The 12642-nt window shown below is 31.8% G+C and overlaps 1 protein-coding gene and 1 non-coding gene across 2 annotated transcripts in view; one reads left to right on the forward strand and one right to left on the reverse strand.

The window, feature by feature from the left end:
* Positions 1-12021, forward strand: part of LOC138709418 (neurobeachin-like protein 1) — a 73788-nt gene extending 61767 nt beyond the window's left edge. Inside the window, exon 19 of the mRNA XM_069840155.1 lies at positions 11890-12021. The gene's annotated coding sequence lies outside the window, so the exon portion shown is untranslated. The remainder of the gene's footprint in view (positions 1-11889) is intronic.
* Positions 1623-1699, reverse strand: TRNAC-GCA (transfer RNA cysteine (anticodon GCA)). Its single transcript has one exon. It is a non-coding gene; the product is annotated as a tRNA-Cys (tRNA).
* Positions 12022-12642: the final 621 nt, after the last annotated feature.

Raw genomic sequence — 12642 nt, forward strand, 5'->3', positions numbered from 1 at the left:
AAAAGGTATTTTACGCACATTTTTGTTTACCGCTTTCATATCCCAACATTATGTTAATAATCATATTAATCTATTGCAATATCCATGTATGTCACGGTTGGGAGTAAATATTTTATTTAATTCCAAATATTTGGTCTTACGTCATGTTAATTTGTATTCAAGATGCAGGATTTCTAACCGCACTTGAATCACTGTTCCTTACACCAACCATGCTTTCTCACCATAATTTTCATGTTTGTTAAATTAACCACAAAGCCAACATTCTTTCATCCTCTTTCTCCCGTTCCATTCTCATTTGCAATCAATCAAGAAAAATGCAATGGAAAATAGCAGTAAAACCATGAAATATTAGATCTCTGTTGGGAAGCAAGAGAAACAATTGCGCAAACTACTGAAGTCTCATCACCATTGAACAACAATAACAAAATATTAATGAAATTTCAGAACAAGAATGTCTATACAAATTTTATGTTGAATGAAATTATTATAGTGTGATACAATTTATTTCCTGTCTGTGAAAGTAGTTACGTTGTAAATGTGTAACAGCTGTAGTTGCTGTTTACTACTCGTTGGTTCTAAACTCCTGTATTTCACAGAGACAGCAATGTCATTCGAATTTCATCGAGTGTAATCTGCAAAGAAAATTAAGCTTGCTCAGAGCTACTACGAACCTGCAGTCTGTATTTATATCATGTAAAAATAAGAAAATAAATAGTAATATTCACAATTACTGTGTTGAGAATTTTCATAGTTTTATTCAGTAGAATACTCAGCCATAACTTGGTTGGTTAGGTTGTCGGTCTAGTCAACACGAAGTTCGAGTTTAGATTCTACATTAATATAACTGCATACCGGTACTAATTTCTGTGAAGTTATGTACCAGTATAAATATGAGTTTAGAGCTGAATAACATAATCTTTTAACAATACTATTTTTCTCAAATTATATCATATATTATTTTTGTGAGGCAGCTAGTTTCCTACATGCTATTTCATTATTACTAAAATATTTCACTTGTAAACAAACAAATACTGTATTAAATTAAATACAGTGAGCTTTTGTTAATTCTAGCTTTGCAATGTTAATATTATTACTGAGATTCTGATATACAGTATAACGTTTCATTAGTGTTCTGTTTTATATATTTAACAATTACCTTCTTCTATTTTCACGTTATTGGAAGAGAGCAGTTATGTTTTGGTTAAAAATAGAGGTGGGGTGTGACAGCTTTTGCCGTCACAGCTCCGAACTGTGACAGCTCCAGAAAAATCATTGTGATAGATAATAGCGATTTTGTCACAGTCTGATTTTTGTGTTCGGATGGTTCTTGTCAATTGCAAATGTTGTAACGCTCTGGCATCCACAGAGACATTCATTAAAGATGATGGCAGGCAATACATACCACTTTCCAACAATAATGTCATCATCAGTCATAATGTATCTTGTTGCTGCAAGTCCCAGCAGAATATAACTGTTCTTTGCAAGGGGAATGTACATCGAAACAAAATCAGAATGAATTCGAACATTACAATCAAAAGCATAGTACAGTCCTTAATGTACCGAACACAGATCTTCGTTTTGAGTCCTAAACCATTATCATCATTTAAATCGAGAAAAATTAGTTCCGGCACCGGGAATCGAACCCGGGACCTCTCAGCTCTGCGCGCTGAGCGCTCTTTCCAACTGAGCTATGCCGGGACACGATCCACGGTGTCGGCCGAACTCCTCTCGTAATGTTTTACAGCCTTACTACCTGCACTTTAGACAGTGTAAGTCATACATGCAGGAGCGTGTATTTAAATGACTTTATGGCCATATTCAACCTCAGTTTGTGACAACTGCTAACAGTTAATACATCATATATTCATTATATATGAGGTCTCGCCATCCTCATTGAATATTGCACGACTACTATGAAGTAGCCAATGTGTATTATCATCATTTAAATCGAGAAAAATTCGTTCCGGCACCGGGAATCATTATTTCTAACTGGTGACCAATGACATATTCCGTTAACATTCGATTATTTGAGATTTTATAGAAATCAGTAATGAGTTCTAGCAATATGGATTATATAAATTAGCAGTATATCCAATCAAAACATTTCAATGTTTCTCATTTTGAGCCAACAATTGTTTACGTTGAACTCTCTTCTGTGAATTGAATTGATGCCTATCTTTATAAACAATTGTGATTAGCATGAAGAGTATACTAAAATCAAGGCACATTCTGGCCTATGTTATCTGCGATGTGTCTCAAGAATGTTTATGAAGGTGAGTCACTCATGCAAGAATATAGCCGATAGCGAATGCTTCAGTATAAAAAATTTGCCCTCATTAACCTGTAGAGTGGAACGATAGTTAATTATGCCCCAGATATGTTGTCCCTTCAAGTTAATCTTCCGACATGCAGTTGTCTGGACTCTGGAACTGTCATATATTAGTTGTCATCGCTATGAATCACGTATCGGTCAGAGATGGCGATTTCTCACTGTGATTTTGGAACTATAATCACAGTCGGAACCAATGACAAACCTATCACAGCGACAAAATCACAGGTCTGTAAATCACACCCCATTACTAGTTAAAAAGTTCTATATTAGCGCTTATATTATTAGTACTTATTTTATATTCTAAAAGCTGTCATTCTGTGTAAATTTATAGTTCTGATTAATTTCTGAGCTCATATCCTTTACTTTAATAGTATATTGTTCTTATAGAGAACTACAAGGATCTGAGATCAGATATGAAAGCGATTTTTTTAATGGCATTGCTGTGTTTGTCTCATGCGAACCATGATGTAATTTATAAATTTGTATAATATGTGTAACAAGAAGAACACTTCTTGGTTGTGTGCCACGTTTCTATTCCAGCAAGCAGAAGAACTTCAGCAATATGAACTGTTCATTGTTACATATCAGTGAGTGATAAGATTTCAGTTCTGAAGGAACACAGTATATGTCTTAAGAGAAGTTGTTAAATTATTAAATGTGTTGTTTTATAATGCAAAATTTATTTCCATTCAGAGCATTGATATAAGAAAGATATATGACTGCATTGAACTTATGTGTGTATTGGTTACCGAGCCATGATAGCTTATAGGAAGTACTGGCTCAAGATAAATGTAGAAATATGAAGTGGTAACAAGATTGTGTTTGAATGGGACATGGACACGAAAGCTGCGGGACATTGGAATCGAAATAAAAGAAGACTGTGATGTTCTAAAAATGAACTAACTTTTGGACTTTATGAATCAAAACATAATGAAGGAAAACGTTATCGCACACATGGCTATTTTCACTTGTTTATCTTTCTAAAAAATTGTAAGAAAACTGTAAGTACGATTATAAGATGAGTCACATCACCAGCAGATGGAATGAATGTTACAGTAAATCAAAAAATTACACTACTCAAAGAATACATTACAGTTTCTTTTATAATTTGAATGAAGGTGAAGGTGAACAGTGTTTTTTTTTTCTGATAAAAATTTAGCGGAATATATGAGTAGTTCTAGTGTTGAAATAAGTTCAAATGTTATGTAATTAAATCACTTAGGCCTACATAATCTCTACACCATTCTATTTTCATTATATTACCTTCAAAGTGACTTTCATTATTTTAAATAGGAACATCCTACCAATTCTACATTTTCATTATTTATGTATCCGAAAATTATACTTCAGCTAAATCAAGGATGGGCATCGTGCCTCACTGACCTTCACAGAGCTTATCACTCTGAGTGACATCATCTTCACAGTCCCGTTCCTCCCTCACGTAGCTCCTAGGCGTGGGCAGGTTCTATATCAGTTTCATAAGCAATATCAGTGGTGGCATAATGGCATTATCAAAGCAGTGTGTACGCGTTACAAAACGATTATTTCATGAGAAATGGGAGGAAGAGTTTTTTGCTGTTTGGAAGGGGAGAATATACGATGTATGTTATGCTCGAAAATCTATTAGGCATTAATAAATTTAATATACAACGACATTACTCCTTATGTCATAAAGAACATGCTGAATTAGAAGGTAAGACAAATTAAATGCTATTTTTTCGTACTATTCCGAAGAAAAATTATGATCTTAACATTTGCATAGTAGGCTATACTAAATACGACATTATACCTTAAACACGCTACATTAAAAGGTACGAGGAATTAAATGTTGTTTGTACGTATTATTTCCAAAAGAAATTTATAAAAAAAAATACCAAATGTGCGTAGAAAACGAAATATGATTTTCTGAAATGATTTTAGGTCGAGAACGTGCAAATCTATTAAGTAATCTTGATAAACGCCAAAATATTCAAGAAAATAAACGTAGACAACGTGGTGGAATACATATTATTGGCTAGTTACGCAATTTCTCGCCTGTGATTTAAATCAATTCAATGATGGAGAAATAGTAAAGAGGTTTATGATTAAAGCTGCCGAATTAATTTGCCAAATTGAATAAAAGTTTTCGAGTCTCTCATGTTAACCAAGCGCTTTCCTAATAATTCGCCACTGACCGCCTTAGCGATTACGATAAGGTGACGCAGGTCACAGCAGTTTATATTTCCCATCCTACTCTGTACTTAATTGTATTTATATACACAGTGTGTTTAATGAATATATTATTATCTATAGTCAAATATCTAGACCACTTCCTTCCAAGTCATTTTCTATTATAAAAGGAATATTCATCTAATTGTGTTATCAGTAGCAGAAGATATTGTAAAATACAACATAATTCAAACGAAGTCTTGTTGATCGTGTGGTTACTGTGCTCACAATTCGATCACAAAGTTCGTAGTTTCAAACTCAGCTGAAAAATCCTTAACATGGCTTCTTCCAGAAGGAAGTAAAACCATTGGGTCAGTATCAGGAATCCTGAATTCCGACTTACAGGTACTCAGAAATAGAAATCTTGACATGGTAGATTAACAGAGGCCAGAGAAGTATAGGTACTTGATTGTATCTGTAGGTTAGACACTGGAAACGAAACGAACTAATCAAATAAAAACAAAATATTAAATTCTAAAAGGAATTACACTCATATTATTGATATAAATATTAATTATACAAGTAATATTTTAAGAAAAGGAATTTTTATAAACCAATTCGGATAATACTATTTGAATTTTATCTGAAAGAATGAAATAAATTAAAGGAAAATAATTTGATACCAGATTTCAAATATTCGTACTTTCTTTTATGAAAGCTTTTACTTTTTCTCACTTAGAATGTTCATATTTCACGAAGAAGAGTATGTTACGGTATATGTACACCCACAAAATGCAAAAATGATGAAAAATTAGAATTTTCAAAATATAACTATTTTAATAGATAATTTTCTCCCCTTTAATTTGATATAAGAATTTTCGATTTATGCCTTATGGTTTTTCAGATATGTCCCATTTTCCAAAATGCTGCGTCATCAGCCACGCTCACTTAGGCTACTTTTGGAGTGCATTACTTTTGGAGTGATCTTCGTAGCAGTCAATCCCCTCGTCCAGCATTGCTTGTAAAATAAACTTCTTTCTAGTCCCGAAATAGATGCGTAGATATCTGGGCATGATCATTAGATTGAAAAAACTTTACATAATGAAGTAATTTATAATCTTTTACTGTTAATCATAAAACTGTAAATTTGTGTGTCAATGATGTTGTACGTCATTTTAATAAGAGTCCAAAAGTAGAAATTACAATTCTGAGGAGGATGGGCATAAACCCTGAGACAAACACAATCGCAGGATTTGTTGCATCAATGGAAATAGGGACAAAAATGCCAAAAAAAAAAAAACATTCAACACCTGAAGTTTAAACAAGGCGGAGGTATTTGAGAGGCAGAAAGAAGCTGAAACTGGACCGACATGAAGCTGCTTAAGGGGTGACATATGATGATGGAGTCTTCTAGGCTCTGAAAGTTTGTGGCTCATTTCCTGTAAATAGTAATTTTAGAATATTTAATTCTTTCAAACATATCTCAGCCAAATATGGTGATACCAAGAAGATATTGGTGTCATTTTGAAGCTTGAAATGTCCCCAAGTGCCTGACAATAAGTAAAATAACATTAATATAATTAATAATTATCTATGGATTTTTTACATGATTTATGCAACATAAAATATTATTGTAAGTTACATATATGGTAATATTTAATTAATATAAATAAAAATAAAAAATAGCTCTATGTCAGGCACTAAAAATAGTTTTAGCTATAAAACAGTGAAAAAACTGTGGATCTATCTTAAAAACTGCATGAGCTATCATGTTTCAAGTTGCACGTCAAAATTATAAACAAAATAATTTTTAAAAACAATTTAGACATAATTTCAAGGGATCTGTTCACTTCATTCTCTTTCTGGTACCATTCTCAATTTTATAAAAATTTTACAGAGCAAAATTATACAAAACAAAATTTTTTGTATGTAAAGGTGTACATATACCTTAAGTAAGTACCACAGCCATTAATTTTCAGAACGAATACTGTTGGAACTTTATGTAGTCTCAGTACTTCTTAAAGTCTTTGGTTCTACTAAACCTGAAACAACATCCTGTCTTCTATAATCGAAACTGTTGCCACATAATGCTTAAAGATTAAAAATTTGTTCAGCCTTAAAGTTTTAAGCAGTCGGGTATCCTCCCCCTCCTACCTTCCTCTTTGCTGCATTTTATATGATGTAGTCTTTGCCGACTACTGCTCCAAATGAGATTATTGCCTTATAAATTACAATTAACTATAACAGGCACTACTCTATCTCATACTGCCAGCTTAGATTAGACATTGCTAGGGGTGTCAGAGGAAGAACATTAAATTGTTTGTATACAGTTATTTGTATACATCTCAAGTCAGACTAGTGTAATATGTTACTAGTCAGCGATGTATGTGATGGAGAGGGGAAAGGTACTAGCCACCCCACCCCATTATCTCCTGGCTTAGTTGCCTCGTGAGTGATGCCTTTATGGTGTCACTTATGAGGTTCAAACCTGTCTTCGGACAATTGACTAAACAACAGCAAACAACGTTAAGTATTTTATGAAACTATTTATTTTCATTGATTAAAGTTCATGTTAACACTTTGTTTGTTAAAAACATAAAATTACTTAGTCACACGTTAAAAAATGTTAAAATTCGACAGACGGCCTGTTTTGACGTGATGTTATGTCTTCATCAATGTCTCTTGAACTACTGGTGATCTTGAATTCTGCGATGTGCATTTGTCGATTGTATTTTCAAATAAATCAAAAAGAATTATTTAGCTTAAAATTATGTGAAATTATTTAAAATTTTGAGGTGCATGGGAGAATTGATTTTGATTTCTTTACAAATATTTAAACAAATAATCATCGCCTGAAATAACAGTCAATCGGTAATGGCATTTTTACTAGCATATTGTAATGCATTTGAACTATTCTAGAAATAGCCTAAACATATAAAATTCGATACCGGTATCTAAAGGCAAAAGATGAAATTCAAATATTCGTTTTAAAAATCATTCCAAGGTAAAAGTTTGTGGTTTCTATATTTTAAAATGCATAATAATGTCATAATTTACTTGTTGAAAGCTGCTACTGTAAAATGTCTACATTTTGACAAGCATTTATCTCCTGGTGATGTGCTATGTGTCCTTATTGTGTGAGTCTATAACATGAAGCTGTTTTGCATCAGGGCTAGGATTGTAATGTCAACCAGAGTGCAATGTGTATATATATAGCTCTGTATATTATAACATTATTTTTATATAGATTTTAGACTGTCTTCTATTATCATTTACATTGGTATTTATTTAATGGTGTAGAAGTTGGGGAAATTTTTATGTAAACAGCTGATGAATTTTAATATAATTATGTAACTGTTCCTAATGGGTATATAGTCCCATTTGTTCCCTCGCACTAACAGAAAAGTTGTTTGTAGACATATACTTTTTGACTCGCAGGAATATTTTTCCTCACAAATGAACTTCAACCATTTGAATTGCAAGTTCTTTGATAGCTGAAATAAAAAATTATGGTTCGCTAACTAAAATATTTTGTAGATATTTGTACTATGTAGCATGTCATTCGAGATCTGACTTTCTTTAGTCTTTTGAATTCCTACATTTCATAATCCAGCTAGCCATTTCTCACTGAATATTAAATAATAGAATTAATTTCATTACATTTTTCTAGTAAGTAGATAAGTTACATATTTGAGAGATGAAGTATCATATTTATTTTCACTTGATTATGTGAAAGATAAGCCAGAATAACATTTTCACTTGATTATGTGAAAGATAAGCCAGAATAACATTTTCACTTGATTATGTGAAAGATAAGCCAGAATAACATAATTGTTGAGTGAAACTTTTTTAGGTTAGATGAGATTGAGATAAATTCATTTTTCCTAATATTTTAAAATAATAATATTGTCATACGTAGGTACCAGTACTGTTAGTATTTATTTAATAAGTACTAAAGACGAGAATACGAAAATGAAATGGAAAGTTCTCTTTTGTGTTGCTCTAAATTAGGGTGAAATAAATATAGTAGAAGAGGTGTAATTTCGACTTTTTCCAATGTTGAAAATGAAGCATTGTGAAATCATTTCATATCTAGCAATGGAAAAAGTCCAAACTCTGCCTCTTTTGCTTATAATATCATTATCCCGACGCATTTTGTTACTCAATCACAGTTACTGGCTGGGTACTACATAAACTTGGTTATGAGTGAGCACTGAACCTAAAGAGATCGCATAGGCAGCTAGTATTCTACCACCAGCACCAGACAGATTAATTGAAAGCTCGATATAATGGTACGGGTAACAACAAAGAGGATATCAGATCACATTCTTGTGCTATTCATAGAGTAAAAGCTAACGTGGAGGGATGACTAAACTATTTTAAAGAATGTAAGAACCTGTATGAGGCGGGGTCTTTAGATAAAATCAGACTTTTTTTTTACAGAAAACACATAAATTTAGCATTTTGTACTCAATTTCGTATTTTATCGATGCTTTAAAAACTACAGTAATATACTTAACATGCTTTTAAACATAAAATTACTGGTACTTATTTTGACAGCATTTGAGCACATTTCGTATATATTGTGATTGCGAAAATCTACCATCTGTACTTATAATTCTCTAGAGAAGACTTCTTACATTCCTTATATACCTTCCAGTTCACATGTCGAAGAATATTCATAAATACAGCCATATCACAGTCTACTATATACAGTCACGAAGCTTGGGATGATTTTTTGCAAATCTCGCGATAGTTGCTAGCCGCTTGGAGCGCTGTGAGTATTAGGAACAATAGACTGTGCCACAGCCATCGTGATCTAATACAGGCCGTAAGGCAGACCATGTAACTTGCTTAACCCGATCACGAAGGGCGGCGTTTCAACCATAGAAATTAGTTGGAATGCATAAACAGTAGTTTCTCTAAAATGTAGTGTAATTCCATTAATCAAATTTAAAAGAATGATTATGAGACACTTCAGACATAATTCACTTACGAGTTAAGATGTAATATTATTTATGGTGTGAAAATTACGTTGTTCGTATGTGTAATACCTGCTTTATTTCGATTAAATATTGCGAAATTCTTGTACATTCATTTATGCACGATTAAATAATTTTCAATTGCACCGCAAGGATATTTAGATATGTTGAAATTATAGGTTATGTTTACTGTACCAGTTGCCCCTTTCTGTCTAAATTTAGTGATCTCCAATGCCTTGCCATTCATACGAAAATTATAGGTTATGTTTACTATATTTAACTTACAGTATATTCCTAAATTCGCAATCATACATTATAATTAAGCATAATGTCATGTATGATACCCCAGACATTCAATTTGTCTGTATTTTAATACTACAATTGAGTACTGAATTATTGTATTTATCTACTACTTAAGAGACGAAGTAACACAATTGTACGTATACTAATTTTATAGGAGTGGTATGGTAAATGTTTTGTCTAAAATTAAGGAAGGTAGATGTGCTAAACTGAAATCACAATATAAATTCTTTTTTATTAAACCTCAAAATAGCTTCCATTCTAAACTTGAAATGTTGACGCGAACAGATTATGTTAACATGTAAAATTCTCTTCACATTAAAATAACAGTTTTGTGATTATTTCTGCAACATATTATGCAACAAGAAGTAAACTGAATTTATGGATACATTACACTAAATAAAGCTTAGCAATGATAAGCAATAAAGTTATAATATATTTCACTGAGCTCCATACACTGAAATAGAAAACCCGAACAAATATTACGGCCTGGTCTAGATCGAAAAAGCATTGACTGTGCCGCATTTCGCATTTTTGTGAAAAGCTATGTAAATTGTAAAATGTTCGTTATCGGTTGTAATAAATGTAAATGGCTAAAATACAATAATTTGAATAATAATATGGGACAAGGAGACATTTGTAGTACTGGTACTATAAATTGTAAGAAAAATAGATTAGAGTTATCCTTCTTCCGAAAGATCCAGGAAGGTGAGTTTATAGAATATAATATATATTTTATGAAAATAATATATAAACCTTATGTATTTCATATTTCAATAGTGGAAGGAAGGTTTTAATTTTTTCAAAAGAACACGATATCGAAAGTACAATACATTTTATGGTCTGCTAGGGAAAAAGTCTGTGATGAGGCGATAGTAGCGATCCTGGTAGTGAGCAACTGTCTATGGTTGCATATTTCAACTGTCTATGTTTGCATATTTAGTAAGTATAAAGCTTCGTAAGTGTATATACTAGACTGTGGCCATATCAAGCAATCACAATTTAACTCTTTGATTTTGAGTCTATGAAAGAGTTGACTTCACATTTCTGAAGAATATTCTTCGAAATCTGATTATGACTTCACTTTATTAATAAGAAATTGTGAGTTTTCTCTCTGTAACACAAGCAGACTCCAGTTTGGAGAATTTCTCAAGAAGTTTGCTCAGTCAGTTCAGTTTATTAATAGGAAATTGAAGAATTCTCATATCTTTGAAGAATTTTCATTTTTGTCCGTTTTATTAATACTACCCAATATATCCTCGTCACTGAAATCTCGAAGAAAAAAAATAGGGGCTTGGTTGTGCTGCTGTTTTGATAATTACGATATGTTCTGGTGTTGGTGACTGTGAATATTACGAAAATATGTCGTGATATAGATACCAATAGAAATGCTGATTCAGTCGACTTGATTTACTCCCAGTTAATATTTATAGCTTATGGAACTGTCTAGCATATTAGCAACTATGTTAGTGCTGGTAACAAGGAACAGTGTATTGTAGAGTACTGTATTTATGAATGTTATTTTATTGGTAGCATTGCTTAGTATTGATAGAACATTTCTATTGTACTTAAAGTTATGTACATTTGACTGCAAAAACAAATCTTGTACACAACTGTTGAACTATTTTAAAATATTTTAATGACAGATTTTAGTAATACATTTTTCTCAATAGAAGGAAAATTAACTTTGAGACATTGAAGTATTTGAATGCTATTTTTCTTTTGCTACCAAATGTACATCACAATACTATTGTTATTTAGTTGAGTAGCCTAATTAATTTAAAAAGAAAAATGTTCACACGCACGTAGAGTGCACTATAAGTAAAAGTGATATTAAACATATTTTTAAACAGTCTCAATTTTGTAAATGATATCTAATATAATGTATTTACAGACTATATAACATGTTAATTCAGTAATTAATTACATTAGTTAATTTAAAACCATCAGTATTACTACTGTAAGTTGAATAGAGGCCTATATCTGACATGCACAAAGGGTGCATTCATGTCAGAATAATTGTTGTGGGGAATAAGAAATGGTGATATCCATTGAAATTTATAACAATTTTCTTCGTTTAGATGATTTTCTTGCTATTTGTTAATTTTGTTTCCTTTTTTGTTTTAGATGACTCTAAGAGAAGTGAGGTTATTGGCAGAATGAATAACAAACAGTACTTGTAGAGTAATTTTCTGTAATATTTACAGAACTGTCGCCTATAACTACCGGTACTTGTATTTTAAAGTTTATAAAATATAAGAATGGATTAGTTGAATATGAGTAATTAAATTAAACATGATTTAAACTCTAATTATCATACTTCTCAAGTTGCTGCATAAGGTAGTTTAAGTCGTAGAATGGTCAGAATTTCAGGGATTTTATAAAGTAACATCCCCAGGGCAGCCAATTATCTTAAATTCGTTATTGACTAAGACCACGCCGTACACGAGCTTGGCTCTTATGGTAGTGGCTAGAAACATTTTTGTTCTATAATTTTAATTTGTACTCACTAGTTAAATAAATTAAATTAAATGGAATTAACTCAAAGAAGGAAGAAGTTAACAAGACCATTAGCACTCTTCAGTGTAGGCCTACACATAACTATAAATATTTTAACTACAAACAATATTGTAACTGCTAGTTGTACCAGTAACATAAAATGGCTTTCTTATTAACATACAAGGTAAGAATGGCCACACCACATTGATTTTGAAGACTCTGTTGATATAATATGTACATGATTGATCATTCAGAACAGTAGTTCCCTTGATACATGAAATTAAAATTTTGTTTCACTGAATTTTGCTTTTGGGGAAATTTTAATATGGTAGGGAAAATTTAATTTTTTTTTATATATCTTCTTTCGATTATTTTTGTTAA

The sequence above is a fragment of the Periplaneta americana genome, chromosome 11, assembly GCF_040183065.1.
Source record: "Periplaneta americana isolate PAMFEO1 chromosome 11, P.americana_PAMFEO1_priV1, whole genome shotgun sequence".
NCBI classification, from domain to species: domain Eukaryota; kingdom Metazoa; phylum Arthropoda; class Insecta; order Blattodea; family Blattidae; genus Periplaneta; species Periplaneta americana.